This window comes from Glandiceps talaboti, chromosome 15 (assembly GCF_964340395.1).
Source record: "Glandiceps talaboti chromosome 15, keGlaTala1.1, whole genome shotgun sequence".
In the NCBI taxonomy this organism is placed as follows: domain Eukaryota; kingdom Metazoa; phylum Hemichordata; class Enteropneusta; family Spengelidae; genus Glandiceps; species Glandiceps talaboti.
Window position 1 is genome coordinate 8,371,370 of NC_135563.1, and position 14,488 is coordinate 8,385,857.

Consider the following 14,488-nt stretch of genomic DNA (forward strand, 5'->3'; position numbering starts at 1 on the left):
CATGTCCATACTATCAGGCACTATCCTTCATAGTTCTGGAAACCTCATTCACTTCGCTTTGTTCTTTGTAGTTGTTTTCTTTGCGCATGCCCAGCTCATATACTTCAGTTTTGGCCAGGCTTCTCTTCTTTGTTCGGACTTTGTTGATGCCTCGGCCAGACTCTTTAATTTATGGCTTGACAACAAATACGAAAAGTACGTCTTTTCTACGAACCCAACTCTGGGGGCACTGTTCATGATATCTTTTGTAAGCTGCATGTACATTTTGAGTACGAATGTCTTCATTGCTGTTATCATAAGCTCCTTTAATTACGTCATGAATGAGAAGACAAAGGAGGTACATGACTTTGAACTTGTTGAATACACGTGGTTACGAATGAAGATTTTACTTGGAATCACACATTCAGGTAGGCGCATTCTTGGAACTATAAATAAGTCAGTTCTGGAACGATCATGAGTTGTTGTTTGTTGGACAGGAGCATGTAACTATTCTAAACCAACGGCTCCTACTACAATACTGTTAGTTCTTATATACATATATATACAGTTTTGTAATTGTCCTATACTTTGTCAGTAGGGAATTTTTATCTCCATGGCAACCAAAATTTGTAGTGACAAGTACTTTTCTGTATGACATCGAGGCATGCCCAACCGTATGAAAAGAATCGCATGTATATATTGCCATTACCTCTCCATCATTATTATCAATTATATTATAGCATTACTAATTCCAGTGAATTTTGTGATGTCATCGCTGTACACTATTACTGATAATGTACTCCATTATTGGGCATCGCGGCCCCGGAACGAGCATAAAAATACAAGCTTATGTCCGTAAGGCAATAAAGGTGTGGGTATTTAAGAACGGGGAAATTATGGGGTAAACACCATAAGAATTTTTTTTAAAAGATTGACATTAAAATGAAACACATTTGTGTTCACAGCAGTTCATTGAAGTGTATGTGTGTGTGTACGTGGACGTACGTGTGTCGGTATGATTAGTATTCAGCTTCCGGGCCGAACATGGCAGACGATGTTCAGCGCTGTGTATATTATGCATTGTTTTGCGTTTCTCGGTCTACAAATTCACTGGAATTGGCAAAACTATAAAATAATAACAATAATATACGCCCTCCCAGTCCATAATGGACTCAAGCAAACTTTGCACTCCATAATGGGCTCGGCTGTCGCTTCGCCCATTATGTCGTTCAAAGTTTGCTTGAGTCCATTATGGGCTGGGAGGGCGTACATTATTGTTTAATTATTTATCAAATACTGTTCGGTTATTACTTACAATAATATATTCATTTATACTCTATTATAACTGTAGGTATGGAGCCGATAAATGGGACAGAAAAGCCATATTTGGACAATGAAAGTTATTGGCGGAATAATGGAACGATTGATGCCTTAGAAGAAATCCACATTAAGCTGGAGAAGATAGATAAACTAATCAAAGTAGTGTGACCAGCAGGAATAGCATTTCTCATCAGAATCCAGGAACCACAGTTTCCCTGAAAATGCAGGAATGGTCAAGGCAAATTGGATTTGAACTAAAAAAAAAATATATTAAAATAGTTCAGTTGAAAAACGTAATCAAGTTTAATATAATTTTGTGCACACACTGATAATAAGAAAACCATGTACCAATATTCAAACTTTGAATGTGTTGATACAAACAGTTAATATGATGATGAAATGATTGTAACACCAGCTGATATTTTGGCATGTGTAAATAGATTGACCAATGGTAAAGCAGTAGGTCCAGATGGCATTACAGCTGAACACATTAAGTATGCTTACTGTCGGATACATAGTTTTCTATCACTTTTGTTTACAGCCTCGCATTTTCATGGATACTTACCTTCTCGTATGATGGATACAATCCTAGTCCCAATTATTAAAGATAAAAATGGTGATGTTACTGACAAGGGAAACTATCGACCTATAGCCATTGCGACATCTCTTTCAAAGCTATATGAAAAAATTATACTTGACAAGTGTGAGCAATTTCTACATACAAGTGATTACCAGTTTGGTTTTAAAGAGGGACATGCGACTGACATGTTCATTTTTTAATGAAGGAAGTAATCGACTTTTATAATCGCCATAATAGCCCAGTTTTTCTATGTTTTCTTGATGCCACCAAAGCGTTTGACAGGATCAATCATTGGACCCTGTTCAGAAAACTTATTGATCGGCGTGTTCCTACATTTATAGTGAGAGTGCTTGTTGATTTGGTATCGCCATCAAACATTCCATGTCAGGTGGGGCCGAGCAATCTCTGACAGTTTTGAAGTCAGTAATGGTGTAAGACAAGGAGGTATTTTATCACCTCGGCTATTCGCAGTGTAAATGGATAAATTAAGTGATTCTTTGGGCGAAGTAAATACTGGCTGTTACATTGCTGGTAAATGTTTTAATCATTTGTTATTTGCGGATGATATTGTTCTTATTTGTCCCTCTGTGAAGGGACTAAACAGACTGTTACGCTCTTTTTCAAGCTATGCTGTAACCCATGATATCATTTTTAATGCAAAGAAATCCAAGTGTCTTTATATGATGCCAAAGCAATGCAAAGTCTCTCGTGTACCACATGTTTATATGAACGACTCAACCTTGGCATTTGTTAGAAAACATTCTTACCTCGTCTTGAATTATATTGGGAACGACAAAGATGATATCAAACGGCAAATGAGAAGTTTTTATGCTAGTGCTAATAGTTTAATCCGTAATTTTAATCGTTGCTCTTTTTAAAGCGTACTGTTCTTCATTGTACTGTGCTCATCTCTGGAATGTCTTTACTTCAACTTGTTTAAATGAAGTCAAAGTTGCGTATAATAATGATCGGTACATGTATTGGAGTTGCTTCCCCATAACAAGTCTAGATTAATGAATCTATTTGCTTGAGGGATGTGTGAGAACTTATTTCCTGCACTGTACCACACCCGGGCGATATTCTTTCCTTGGGTTACCGTAGTTACTCCCCTCTCTATGTAACTGCCAATTGGCCTTCCAGTGGGTTAACCCTTGAATTGATAACCTCTACTACAGAATCTATCATAGCATTGCTTCTTGGTTGACGGACCTCTGTCCGTAAAGATGTTGGTCTAGTTTCTGAGGTCATTGACATGGTTGCTTTATCACGCTAGTCTATATACATACATACATACATACATACATATATATATATATATATTTATGTAATTCCGCGCATCAAAATATGGCATCCGACGGCTATGCAAATTACATAATCACATGAGTGAATACCAACACAAGTTTGAATATACGCCCAAGATTGAATGAAATGAATATGAAGGAGGTAATAAATAAATAGACTTGTGTAAAACTAAATCTAGAACTACTTAAATAAAACAAATTGCATGAGAGTTGCATCCATGGCACTTCATAAAATTAGAAGCATTCATTCTTAAGACATTACTTAATTAACGAAGATTGATATTTATGTTAATGACTCATGAGCATTTATATTAAGTTTGCTAAAACCTAATTGGTTCTTGCTGTTCCCAAAGGAAGGTGCGCGTCAAAATTATAGTTTTGTTTTAGTTAGAATAGTTTTCACGGACAGACAGACAGACAGACATACAGACACACACACACACACACACACACACAGATTCACAAATAACATAACCTCTTACTGAAGGTAAAATGCAGTTGCGTGAAACACCAAAAATTGAGTTAAAAAGCGAAGTCAAAGGAAAAAGAGTTAAGTCTGCAATGCATATAGGTGACTAAATGAAATAAATGTGTACATTAATGTGCTGTTTTTCGTATTTATTGGTGCCCAAATATCATGTCATGATATAATATTTCATCATATCCGAAATTTCCGAAACCCCGAAATTGTGCACACAATAGTGTAAGTTCCCCAGAAGAATTTCAAGAAAAAAGAGAAGAAAACAATTATTTTGATATGCCCGTTGTCTAATGATTAAACGATTACACATATTTCCAGCTAGGTTTGTCAATTTTCCTGTACACCTATAAAGTTCCTTGGCTAATAATAGAATCGTTTGTTCACAGGAATTCAGAGTTTATCCAAGCCAATTCTATACACATATGATGGCGTCCTGCATATTTTCCATAATCTACGATTCTTACAACCTTGTTTTCATGGACAGACCAAAGACGAAAACCATAATCTTCCTGTAGAGCAAGTAGTGGCTGGTAAACTGCTGCAATTGGCGTATTGGTCGACCTTACTTTATTGAAATGTAATTCAAAATTCATTTGTTTGACATATCTTAGCACACCACTCGTGATAAGCTGTGGTAATACTGACAATTCACTTCCCTCGATATCAAATTTTAACACGTCTAGAGGTTTCTGTAGAAAGTATAAACAAAGGTAATGAGCTCAATACTGACAGTCGCAAAATAATTCATGGAAACGTTGCCATGTTAGTGGAAAATAATGAAATGTTTTTATGACATGCTTTTTTTTTTATCAAATCACTGTGAAAAAGAATACATGAAAGTAATGAAATATATAAGGTAATGCATATCGACCGCTTTTAAGAACAGAAATACAGTGATACCTTATCTAGCTTGTAAGGTAAATATCACCGCATCAAAGCTTGTATTTGGAATAAATGAATATGGCATGACATCATATCATGACCAGACTAAAACTTGACATTGTGTCAAACGTATATGTCCTCAAGAATTATTAAAACATTACAGTTACACTGTATAAATATCTGTATGTATGTATGTATGTATGTATGTATGTATGTATGTATGTATGTATGTATGTATGTATGTATGTCTGTCTGTCTGTCTGTCTGTCTGTCTGTCTGTCTGTCTGTCTGTCTGTCTGTCTGTCTGTCTGTCTGTCTGTCTGTCTGTCTGTCTGTCTGTCTGTCTGTCTGTCTGTCTGTCTGTCTGTCCGTCCGTCCGTCTGTCTGTCTTTATGTTGGTATGTATATCAGTCGTAGAAGCCTGAATGACAGGCAGTGGAATCGAAAGAAAGTCGATATATATATATATATATATATATATATATATATATATATATATATATATATATATATATATATATATATATATATTATTTGATAGTTCTGGAACTCTTTCTTGGAGTTTCACGCATGGTGCGATCATCAGACAACTGAATCCTACTCTCTGTGTGTGCTGTTTATATAGAGTGCCGACAATCATCACTAGTGTCTATGTGTTTGTGGGTTGGTGCTGCGTGTGTGAAGGTATTGGTTGTTATTGTGTGAGGTATTGGGTGCGGGCAAGTAGGTGTTGGCGGGTTGTTTCATGTCGGGCTTTGGTGTTCCGTTAGTTAATGGGTTTACTTTAGGTGATAGATGCTCTATTGAAGTTTGACAAATAAAACTTATTCTCGTGTTGGCATTTAGATATCAACTCAGTTCTTTTGTTTAGTGCGGAGTTTTTGTCTGCTTTAATAATTTAGTTTTTCGGTTAAACACAGGTTGCATCGTTTTGTTTTATTTATTATAAGACGTATCCCAAAAAATGCACTTGCCCTACAATGATAGAGAGCTACTAAAACATCATGGCTTGAGCAAAGGCTATTTCTGGCATGAACCAGATATTGTAGCGATATCGATGTTTACGTTCGTGAGTACTTCAACGATTCTGCATTTATATTTACAACGTTGTAATATGAATATTTGCTGCGTTGTCATGTCTGCAAATACAACTAAAAAAGACTATGTTACCTTTTCGTGTTTCAGTATGCGTTTCAAGCCTTCCAGAGTTCGACATTTCATCTCCTCGGTGTTTTCGTCTTTATCACAAAGTCCATAATCATAGAACCATATGTGTTCGGAACGCTTGTGTTCACTCAAATTAATACTACAGAAGGAAACATATATAGGATTTGAACTCAAATGAATGGAAAATGTTCACAATGCATATCTATTCATAACCTGCCCTTTTAGCTGATATTTATTTACATATGTGTATGTGTACATGCTTGGTAGAATAGAATGCGTGGCAACCTTTGTGTGTTTTAAACTTAACCCAAATATAAAAGACAATTGATAGGCCAAGTCCAAAGTTAATATTTGAAATGCCACTATAGGTGTATATTTTATGACCTGCTTTGCCTCGATAGCAGAAATAGCTGATGGCCCGTTCGTTCTTGTACCTGTTAAAGGTTTTGAATTGAGACTTCGTATGCTTTTTTGTTTAAATTTTTGTCCTATTTATCATTCTGGCAAATTGATTTTGAACATAAAATTTCATATAATTCATCAGACAGGAATATTGCACAATAGTTATCACGTTTTGTCAATGGTCAATATGCGAATAGTCAGATGACCAATAACACCAGAGAATCGTCCAACGGGACAGGACGAAATCAAAGTGCAATGGCCATGTTGAACTGCTTAGACGTGGTTGTGGTATATTGTGCTCTGCATTGCTGCAGAATGTGTGGGGCACAGTTTCACTGGTAATATATTACCTCATAATGAATGGAATTGTTTAAAGTATTTGATTATACATACGTTGGATCGAAGCTGTACACATCACAACCATGATCAGCCATAGCATCATCAAAAGACCAGTCGTTAGCAATTCTAAAAAAAGGTGATATTTTGTAAACTGAAAATTTGCACATGACGCTGTGCTTTGACATATTTGAAATCTTTCGTTTGTGTTTTCAAAAAAAGTCAAATCAGACTTCTCTACAATCATTAGTAATTGTAACCCCTTCCTGTTCAGTAGAATACCAAAAACAATACCACAACCAAAGTAATATCTAATTCATGGACATGCCAGAATATGCTACATACTAGGCCACATAATATGAGAAAGGATCTCCATTTTCGCAAAATTAGGTATGACAACAGTGTGGGTTGGGGTTCTGCTCGATGGTCCTACGGGATTCAGATGGGGATGGGACAAGCGCAAATATGTTTAAAAGTCTTAGACCCGTAGTTCATTAATTGCGAACAATTTTGTACTTTTAACAGCTATATTCTTGAAACTGGAGCACCGCATACTCTGTGCACATGCGACACACTGAGCACATAAATCCTAGCTGCATATCATCATGTGTTATGGACATCTTTAGTGATTGCACAAATAATGAAGTCATATAGTTAACTATTTTATCGACCATGATTATCTGTCACTTACCCAAAGGAATACACGAGGCAATTGTTAGGCTTTATCCCTACATCCATACAGACATTCCAGCCACCATCCTTCAAGTGTCCCATTCGACGACTCTCTGAACAGTTGTATTGTATAGTTGTAATTGTATTAAATAGCAATCCATATGCTTCAGCAACGGTAGTTGAATTTTCCTGTTTGCCTTGTAGATTGACGATCTTTGGAGATGGTCTTTGCTGATGATCTTGTCGATACTTCTTGTTTTCCACAGATACACCCGAGAGTTGTTTTCTCTGTACAGCTTTTGGCACATTGTAGACATATAGAACCTGTGATTACATTAAAATTACACCGTTTAACAATTCAGTAGCTTAATTCACGAGGCCTCTTCTCCAAAACAAATCAAACGAAATTGTTGACATAGTGTTTTATTGTCAGGTCAGGATAGTAGATATATTTGACTTGCCCACAACCACACCTTCCTGGTCGGTCCTCATTGAATGTACAGGGAGTAGAATGAAATGGCCACCACCGAATCTATGGCCAAAATGAAAGCGCTTCCTTGAAGAATATACTCTTGGATACCTAGATTTTAACTGAATGCCTTCTGTAAGGGTAAAGTCTTTAGATTTTCGCTCTTTATTGTTGGAATGCAACATAATATATGCGATCAGCTATGTTGCAGTATGTATCAAAATGAATTGAATTTGAAGTATGCATTTGAAGATATAGCCTAATTACTGAAAATAATTAATTATGCCAATGAGTCATTTAAATATTTAGAAGCTGTGCACTTTGTTGCGGTAAATTGCATTGCATTTGAAAAGTGCATTCTTAAGATTTAGCCTAATTACTTAAAATCATTGATTATGCAAATGACTCATTAAAGCCTAGGCATTATATCAATAAGCCTTATGAGACATGCGCACCCTAATATCATGAATGTATGTAGAAAATTAAATAGAACCTGAAGCATGCACATTTCATATATATCATAATTACTGAAAATCAATAATTATGTAAATGATTCATTTAGTCGGACTCTAAACGCTACATAAACAAGCTTTTCCGGACATGTGCCCTTTGTTTGTACGAAATATGTACCAATTTACATTGATTATTAAGATATAGACTAATTTATGAAAAACGTTATTTATGCAAATGACTTAATTATGAATTAATATTTGTGGAATGTTTACGAAAAGGTAATTGGTTCTAGCTATTACCTTACGCACGTGTGCACCAACTTTCGTTTGAATTGAGCAAACCATTTTTGAGAAAACGATGACACACACACATACAGATAGACTTTCACCCCTTACTGTAAACATAATCATCCCTTTCGGAAGGTAAAAATGCCTCAACCTAGGTTATGTGGATATGGACATAGTGCCATATATGTCCTATATGGGCATGATATCCATTATTAAATGAATGATTTACCAATGAGGCGATGTTGCTCAGAATGTTATGAAAGAAACAAATATGTCATCATGGTTGTTAAAGTATATAGATTGCGCAATCGTATATATTGTGAATGCATTACATTACACTAGTAGAAAAAATAGTACAGATTACGACATTTTCCGTACTATAGTTCAGATTGAGTTCAATTCTGTACTTTTATGCTGATGAGGTGGACGTTTCTGTACTTTCCCATTAGCGCCTGTCTAATCGGATTATACTCGATCTGAAAAATAGTTCAGATTGCGAGTCGGAAGTGATTTGAATACATTTGCATTTAGTTCAGAATATATTCATGAGTTCACCCCGATAACCGGGCAGTAAACAAATGAATATTCAAATCTATCTCGCCTGCATGTGATTCAAGGCGTGTACACTAATTGTTTGACCCACAGAAAACTAACAGTAACACTATTTAGTTAGTTAGTTGTCTGTGTTTGACCACATGAAGGCGGAGGGGGAGGGTGCAAAAGAAAAGGGTTACACACATGTACAGTGTATGATATGATGAGAGCTACATTTAATGTACATGTACATACGAACTGACATGTATACGTACATGTACAACTACGCTAGCATGTAAACGTTAGCAAAAACTCTTACTACTACCTCAGACCACTAAAATACTAGAGTGGTCTGAGCTACTACTACTTGCAAAAAGTATTTACAAGCATTTCCATGTAGGTCAATGAAATATCACCTATGTGGGTTATACTTCAATAGTCGGTCAAACAGCGTAAAGGTCTACATTCTACAATGATAAATACATTCGATGTTAGTCAAAGAGGACAACAATGACAGACATGATTGTTCAACTCGGTGCGATCTAAGATGAATTCACGGTGTATATTTGGTTACGTCGCCTTTGAATTGATGATGATGACGACTCGTCCGACCTAGACTGTTCTGGTCCAGTTTCAAGTGAAAGTCAGAATTATCACGGTGCCATTGATTATACTAACTGTGATGAAACTCGCCCACTCTAGTCTCTATGACTTCATTAGCCCCAAAATGCAAGAACTTAATAATGGTATTGTAAATCGAAGTTCATGCATGCTCTGACTGTCGCCTGTTTTTTGTTTTCTTACATTTTATACAATTTTGAATTGTTAGCTTTGTATTTCCTGCATTAATGTTGAAAACTGGTCTTTTTACTGTGCGTCTTCAATGCGCAGGTAAAATAGTGTGTTAATCTAGCATCGTGAGTACGCGCTCGCTTATGGTTTTGCATACCTTGGACTGCCTGTCATTCAGTATTGTTTTAGCCTATTTATTTCTAAAGAAAAATGGTCTGTAAAGGGACTGCTTTAGTTGTCACAGTGCCTTTGTGGATTTATAAATCGATTTATGACAAGTGAGTCTACCTATTTTTTTCCCGACCCACTCAGTCAAGGTGTGCGATACACCAATCACCGTGTATTTAGCTTCAGTGTATGGATAATAGCAAGTTTCGGGACTGAAAAATCATAAATTGTTTGTTAGACTTATTTTTTATTCAATGTAATCTGGGTTGATTAGGAATTTTCAGATATCAGGATTTAAACCTCGGATTTCAACTCAGAAAGGCTATATTTTTTTGCCTCAGTCTGAATTATATTAGTAGAACTCTCACCAACGTTCCCAATGTGAAGTGATCTGAAAGTTGGTGAGAGGTCCTCACGTTGGATTGCAGCACTGCATGTTCTTGCCGAGAAGATAAAGAGGTGTAATAATTATGGTTTAAAACTGACAAACGCCAGTCGTGTAGGGTCTATGATTTTTTATGTTGTGGATGAATGCGGCACTTTGATCTGAACCTCAGACCACTATAATAGGAACAGACTAGAATCGCTTTTTGTTTTAGGTGTGAATGGGGCTCTAAACCCATCTTCTCTGTCGTGCATGGTTACCCTTGAAACCTGCTTCAAGCCGAACGTTGTGCAAAACGATACTTCGTGTCTTTACGGGTTTTTTTTGCAATTGTGTTTTAGTGGCCTGAGTCTGAACAAGTGTTCATACAGTACAGCAAAGTCCCACCAACAAAATCCATAGCAATAGATGCAGGAAAACCTCAGTATGGGCGACGGTGAAATCATGGTGTTAGTTCTAAAACTTTTGAAAGCAAGAACATATGTTTGTGCAACTTTTGTATTAAAAGCATACCATTCCAATTCAAGGACAACGATTTTGTTCAGAAATGGTGGTAGGACTATAATCCTTTCTACCTCCTTCCTTCCTACCTCCATAGTTCAAAACCGCTGATCGTAATTGCATGGTACAGCGCATCTACATTTATTTCTGAGTTACGGAGGGCATTATTTGATAAGTACCCCATTCGTCCCTGTATTAGATCTTGTATAGTCATAATATTACAAAGATATGTGATTGTTGTGATCATTTCATTTGCTCATTATGTATTCAAGTGTAGTCAAATTTTCTTAGGTGTATGAGCAACTTTACTTCACCAATAAATTCTACTTTCTCACGAGTATTGTAAAATAACATGGCTATAATATGATACTACACAGCACGTTTTAGACGTATTTGCATATCAATGTCATCTTCAAATTTTCTTGAAGAGTTCTTCATCCAGATACTCTAACATACCTGCACACCAAATGTCAGCCCATTCAATCGATTAGTTTTGCGGCTGTCATTCATTTTTACTTTGAATTCTTTTATTTACAAAACAAATGACAGTTTTTGACACCAAAAATGACCAAAAACAGAAAATTGAAAATATCTTGCTGTCATAAACAAATATGAATAGACTTCTCGATAAAATTCCATTTACTCATTGGGAACATCGAACGTACAATGTCAAAAAGTCGCACTGGCGCAAAGTATCATGGGAAAACTTTCTTTGGCACACCTCACTTAGGAAATATAGCCGCAACAAAAAAGTTACTACTGGGATCATGTCTTTTTAAATTTAGCCTTTACCTTATAGAATAGAAGTATCAAAAGTGTATGCACTAACAAGTATCTGTGGTTTGTGCAAACATGCCAAATCGCTGATGATTGTTAAACAACAAAACTTTGCATACCATGTCATTAATAATTCTACGTTTTACTTCTGAATCAGTTCTAAACACTTACGATTGAAATGATCGTCAACGATACGCTGATTTGTAGTTTAGGGTAATTAAAAATATTTTACAATGACGATTTCGACCATTAGCCGATGGAGGTGACCCCAACCAAACCTGTCACAAGATGTAAACTTGCACACTTTTTGTGTCAATATGTCTGTTCTGGTCAGTCTGTTTTGGGAATTTATGGTACATTCACTGTCGCAGTTTTCAGCCAGGGTCACGTTATTCGACGATTACTATTTGGATAAACACTGCAAAAAAGTAACACCCGTCATTGTTGCTTAGACATTTTCCTAGGGTCTTTTTCAACAGGATTTATAGTAAGAAGTAACTTTGTTGATGGTGTAGTCACTGAATTTATAACCCTACATCGATGACTTAGTAATTGAACACGCAAATGAATTATCTACTACCGATCCGACCCTGGGATTCGATCACAATTCATGGCGTCGCTTGCCAGTCTATGTCTTGGTCACGCAAACGTGAACACTCTGATATCTGAAACACTTCTTTGCTCCAGATACGCACCTTTTTTTCATGGAAAATGTCATATAGTTTGAAGTAAGCTGGGAGAAAATATTAATGAGATATTTGTAGATTTAAATAAGAGTGAAATGATAGTCAAGTGATTTTGAACCATCTCCGTGTATTTTGCTTTAGCGAAAACACTGACAACTACTAGTATGTGATCGCCGATATTAGTTCTCGCAAAACCAATATACCACAACATTAGTGTTGAATCTTTTGTACGAATGCCTGAGCATGACAAAATATCCGAAGAAAACAGCGAGGGTTGTTGGCTGAGCCGGTATCCGAAAATCAAATAAAGTCTGTTTGAAAACTGCGACTGTGAGTGTATAGTTGATGATTCAAGGACGGTTGCCTATTAAAGACACATCGGTTTGTTCATGGAGGTAGAAAAGACGTGTTCCTACCTCCATGGTTTGTTCAAAAATGGAGGTAGGCTACCTCGAATATTCAAAGTTATCAGTTTTGAATCTGTGTTGCTATTGTTGACCATTACTCACATACCAGTCCCTCACCCTCTTAGAAGTACAACTGTGAAACTTCAAAGATTATCTACAAGGTTGTGAACTTTGTAGCAAGCAAGGTGGGGGTTATAGGAAGGTGTCATCTCTTTGACACTTACAATGTGGTGATTGTTAACTGCCCTCACTTCGTTTTATTTTGTCATTTTTTTAGCTTTAAGTTGACGACATACCACCTTCCATGCAAAGATGACATTCTGTTTTTAACAAAACCAATAGGTAGAGGTATTATTTGTATTTTTTGTATCGCGTTTAACTTTCAGCGATACCAATTTTACTGAAGTGCAAATTGGTCATTAGCTGAAATTTTCACACAGCAATCTATTTAAATCCTACCGGCATAAGTATTACAGTGTTGTTGTGTTAGTTGTCTGTGGTTTTTGCGTAGTAGAAAGTAACAGCACTACGTCCTCTTTGTCCTACATTATCGGCCTGCAAAAGGCATTTCAAGTTCAATTATTTCAACTTCTTCTTTGTATAGTGGGTAATGTCAATCAAGGTATGGGTTTATTGATTTCTGAACATTTCTTGCCACCTGCGAAGGGGTCACGTGAGAATCACTTTTGACAATGCACATTGCTTGTCCTTACGCCAGGGGACAGTCTTAGTGGTAGAAAAGCAGTAGAGTATGACAGTTAATACAATTAATACCATATACAATTAATTTGTAGGTGAGGTTGCGACCAAGTAGGGGAAAATGTCAGTCATTACCAGTGAATGGCTCACACCTAAACGACTACAAACGTTTGTCGAGACTTAAGCTTACTGATAAACAGCTAGCTACTCAATGACAACCTAATATACTGCCAAAAACATTCGGCCTTATCAATGGCGACGTACTGACTGCTCGAACTTCTGGACTTACTCAAGGCCTCGCCCGGTCGTCAAATTGCAAAGAACAATGAAGAACAGCTGAACACCTTCCTGTGGTCATCTGTTCCTTTCCGTACCGACTCTCAATTGTTTTGCTGTGTTTACTTGTTTATCTTTAATAACAATAGTTTTTTAACTAACACCAATGTTCTTCCACTTTCTTTGCTTTCAAAGTCAGTCACTTACTGTTTCTGAGTCTCATTCTGTATTTTTCCACTGTTCTATATGTGGTAGCTACTACTTTTGGCACAATTAAAAAAAAAGATGTTACGAAGACGAAAAAAAATATAATCGAGATGCACGATAAACATTTTTGGAAAAAAAGTCACATAAATGACTGCAGTATCGATATTTTTAATTGGCATGATTGAAGACTTTAAAAAATGAATGATGATAAAAGTGAGATTTTGCCTCAGTGATGGTTTTTCTATACAAGCGATAACATCACGATACCGGGTACTTCACAAACATTATCTCACTGACTTCAAAACCATAGTGACTAAATCGTTTCATACAATTAGACGGCATGATGTTTTTTACGTCTCGCACAAGCATATACAATGGTACACTTTACCAAATTGTAATAGACCATGTAAATATTACATTGACCGATGCAGATCTTGCTCGCGCAGGTTGGGTAGATTTATATGCTACGTTATGCCTTAGGCCTAAAAAATAACTGTTTGGTTTCTTTTACCCGACCCACCTAGTTTTTCACTGCCGACCCTTAACTTTTTTTACGTGTTCTTGAAAAACTAACAAAATCGCAACAATTGTGAAGTCTCACGAGACATAGTGGATGCAGAAACTGACATCAACTTAAAAAGACAATATAAAACTGTTCCTCCAATCTGTAATGGTTGTACATCTAATGGAAAGAAGCCAATAACACAGAGATCATTTGGAAATCATG

At 36.4% G+C, this 14,488-nt stretch overlaps 1 pseudogene; it reads right to left on the bottom strand.

The window, feature by feature from the left end:
• Positions 1–4,005: 4,005 nt before the first annotated feature.
• LOC144446922 (putative methyltransferase-like protein 24) lies at positions 4,006–7,612 on the bottom strand (annotated as a pseudogene).
• Between the last annotated feature and the right edge of the window lie 6,876 nt (positions 7,613–14,488).